This window comes from Lissotriton helveticus, chromosome 7 (genome assembly GCF_964261635.1).
Source record: "Lissotriton helveticus chromosome 7, aLisHel1.1, whole genome shotgun sequence".
Taxonomy (NCBI): Eukaryota; Metazoa; Chordata; class Amphibia; order Caudata; family Salamandridae; genus Lissotriton; species Lissotriton helveticus.
The window spans coordinates 773,749,817-773,753,799 of NC_136068.1; positions in this window are offsets into that span (position 1 = coordinate 773,749,817).

Sequence of the window (3,983 nt, forward strand, 5' to 3'; positions counted from 1 at the left end):
TTAAAAAGTGGTAATTCATCATGAGGCACGATCCAATTTACATTTTGAATCATTTTTGGTACAGTCCAAAAAAATCAATTTTCTAATGAAAAACGATGACCTGTCGAACGTTCCCAAAATGGTCAATATTGATGACATTTTAGCATTTAATCTTCTAACTGTAAATGACTGTTAGATGTGAATTATTAACTTTTCAACTAAAATTAGTGTGTTTAAAGTCATTTCTGTGCCTGAAATTGGTCAAAATAAAGTGAACAAACCAGCTGTTTTAAAAATCTAGACAGTATGGCACTTTACGAAAAGCTTAAGTGCGGGGGGACCTTAAAATTTGGGGGCCAAGGGACTAAGCCCAATTTGCACATCTTAAAACGTCTCAGGCTCTCACAGCTTTGGATATTTGTATTCAGCAATAGTTTTCATGGACATTTTGCTACACAATTCATCTTAGATAAATTGATTTCTAACATTTGTGATGATCTCCTGGTTTCAGACTTAGTTTTACAGACTGACAATAATGGACCGGATTGTGTCCCTCTTTTGGAGATTACAGTAATACCCTCTTAAAGAGGCTTTCCGATTTTCCAGATTTGATACCTGTGTTTCACAAAATGTTATGGCATTCAAAACAGAACGTTCATGCACTTATTAGATTCAAGCAGCTCCACATGAGAATGTGGAAGATGGTGGGGTGTCTTAAAGAAACATAGGCCATAGATAATGACATATAGCTTCAGACTTCACCTGTTTTTTCTGACCTCTATGTATCACAGAATATCTTGCTATTTAGGTTAGGTCAGCCAGGAAGAATCAACTGAATCAACCGTTGGTCCAGCATTCATTTTTTAATCACAAAATATCCAGCTCTCTTTGATGTGTATTTTGTCCTAGGCTTTAAAACTGACAAGGTAATTATGCTTTGCCCTAAAATATTTATTTTCAAGCCTTACTGTGTGTTTGTGCTTGGGGTTAGTTTGTAAGGTATCTGATATCCAAGCATTACCTCTCAACCTTTAATTTCAGGGCTTTGTTTTTTCACAGAGAGTAGAAACAAATCTAAAACTGTCTATTGCTCTTGGGAATAGAAATTGAATTATTGTACAGTAGGGATGTAAAGTGTGATGACTTGTCTTTCTAGATATTCTGGTTCCATGTTGGAACCTAGTGTTTGGAACCATATGTCACCAAGGTTCCCATTACTGGTAATTCCAGGATTGTCAGTTGTTAGCTGACTGTTGGCTGGGGCTGAATAAACTACACTTGCTTATCTAAACTACTTGGACTCCCTCAACTTTATTACACTGGCGACGTTTGAGGAAAGGTCTGCGTGTGCAAGTCAGCCTCAACAACAGGTGTAAAGTAAAAAGAAGAAAAAAACACCCACTTGGCTGCTGTCTGGAAGAAGGAAAGTGGATTGGCATCTTCAGAGGAGGATTACAGCAAAAGGAAGGTAGCGCTGTAAATATTGAGGAGAAAGACCAAAACGCGGCGAAAATCGGCAAAGGTAGACTCTTTTCTTTGATTTAATAAGGAAAAGGAGAAAAAAACGGAGTTTGAGCGTGACGTCGATTTTCGTGGGTAAATTCCCATAGAAAAAAGACTGTTTGTTGGAGGAAAGTGGCAGACATCTTTGAATGGGAGCGTTTTAAAAAGAAAAAGAAACACGCCCGATCAGCCGAAGAAAGAAGTCTGATCGCTGTGTGGCGGCCATTTTGGGTCGGTCTAAAAAAAAAAAAAAAAAAAAAAAAAAGGCCAATCGACTTAGGAAAAAACACCGAGTGCATTTCTGGAGTTGGTGGCGGCCATTTTGAATTTTTCTTTTTTCGTTTTTCGAATTTATAAAGAAGAAGACATCGAGGGAGACAGGAAATTCGGCGTTTCGACTGAAAAACGGTATTTTGGGAAATGACATTATAGGAGTTCATATTTGGGATAAAAACAGACTTGTTGAGAAAAAAAAAGTGGAAAGTGGAAAAGAAGGAGGAGTAAAGTCGAAGGAGCATTGGACTAAGGGGCATAAGCTGGAAAAGCGACTGGAGGTGTTGATGAGACTAAACAATTGCAACTGAGTGGGTGACTACAAGCCTGTCAACGGTGATAGGCACACCCTATCAGGGAAGGGTGGAGGTATTTTGATGGTGAATTATAAAAGTAGAAAAAGTCAAGGTATATTGAGGTGAATAGGAGTAGCACGATGCAGAATGTAACTGCACCTCCTTTCTTTCTGATGGAACCAGGGGAACCACTGATTAGGTGGAAAAAGTGGAAGAAAATATTTGAAAACTATGCGAGGGTGTGTGGTGCGAATTTGAGTGGCGAAAGGAAGCATGCATTATTAATGCATTGTCTGGGAGGAGAAGGTCAGGAAATTCTGGAGACACTTCCAGTTCTCTCACATGCTGATCAAAGAGGATTGAATGAGTATGAGGTATGTGCTAGGCAGTTGGACTTGCACTATCTTCCTAAAGTGAGTACCATCATGGAAAGGTACTATTTCGGGTTACGAGAACAAGGCAAGGAAGAGAGTGTTGAGGACTACATTACTGCGCTCAGAAAGTTGGCATCAAGTTGCAAGTTTGGGGTTTTGGTAGAAGAACGAATTAGGGATCAGTTTGTTTTGAGGTGTGTGAGTGATAAAATAAGGGAAGAGTTATGGCTAAAAGATGAACCTGCACTAGAAGAAGTGGTAGGTATTGCAAAAAGGGTTGAACACATGTTAAAGTGCGTGGGAGAACTAAGCAAGGAGAAAAAGGATGAAAAGCCAAGTAGTTCTTCAACACAAGAAGTGGTGTGTCAGGCTGTGAAGAGAGTGGATGAGAAGAAGAAAAAAGAAGTGTGTGAGGAGGAAAAATTAAAAGGGGAGGTTGATGGTGGCATTTCTAAAACACAGACAAGTAAGAAATTCACAACTCCTTTTCAAGGAACTTGTTACAGATGTGGGAGGTATGGGCATATGGCAAATGCGAGAGAGTGTCCTGCCCTTAAATTCAATTGCAATGTGTGTGGAAGAAAGGGACACATTGGTAGAAATTGCAGAACAAGAGTAGGGAGAGAAATGAAGACCGAGACCAAGTTAGTTAGCTTTCAGATTAATGATGATGTGGTGGAACATCCTTCTGATTATGTGTTGATAGGAGAAGCACGTGTGTTGATGAAATTTGATTCTTGCTCACATGTCACCTTCATTTCAAACGAAGTGTTTGAGAATGCGTTCGGAAAGAATAAGTCCTTGTGTAAACCGGATATAAGACCAACAGGTTATCAAGAACATCCCATAAAAATAATGGGTTACTTTTTTGACTGCATTGAATATAAGGGAAGGTATACAGAAGCAAAAGTTTATGTGGTAAACAGGGGGGACAACTTGTTGAGTTGGTCTCATCAAGCAAGGTTGGGGGTGAGTCTCAATCCTAATGCTCGTCCAGTTATTCAAGTTCAGGCTGTAGACAATGTGGAGAACAAGTTTATAAAGAACTTTAAAGAGTTATTCAGTGAAAAACTAGGATGCATAAAGGGTTACAATCACAACATAAAGCTGAAGTTGGGTGCGGTACCTGTTGCTGCTAAAGTAAGGCGCATTCCAATTTGTGTAAAAGATGCTGTAGGTAAAGAGATTGAGAAGTTGTTGTCGACTGGGGTTATACAACCAGTAGAAGCAACTGAGCGGCTCGCACCTATTGTGGTCGCGAGGAAGCCTAACAATGAGATTCGGCTGTGTGTTGACCTTCGTGCTTTAAATAAAGAAGTAATAGTTGACAAGTACCCTTTGCCAAACATAGAGGAGTTGGTTTCTACATTAGATGGAGCATGCTATTTTACCACCTTAGACATGGCTTCAGCCTATCACCAAGTTCCACTGAAAGAAGAGTGTCAAGAGCTTACTAGTTTCATTACACCAATGGGTGCATTCAAGTTCTTAAGAATGCCTTTTGGGCTGGTTTCAGCAGCCTCGGTATTCCAGAGAATTATGGAAGATCTGTTCAAAG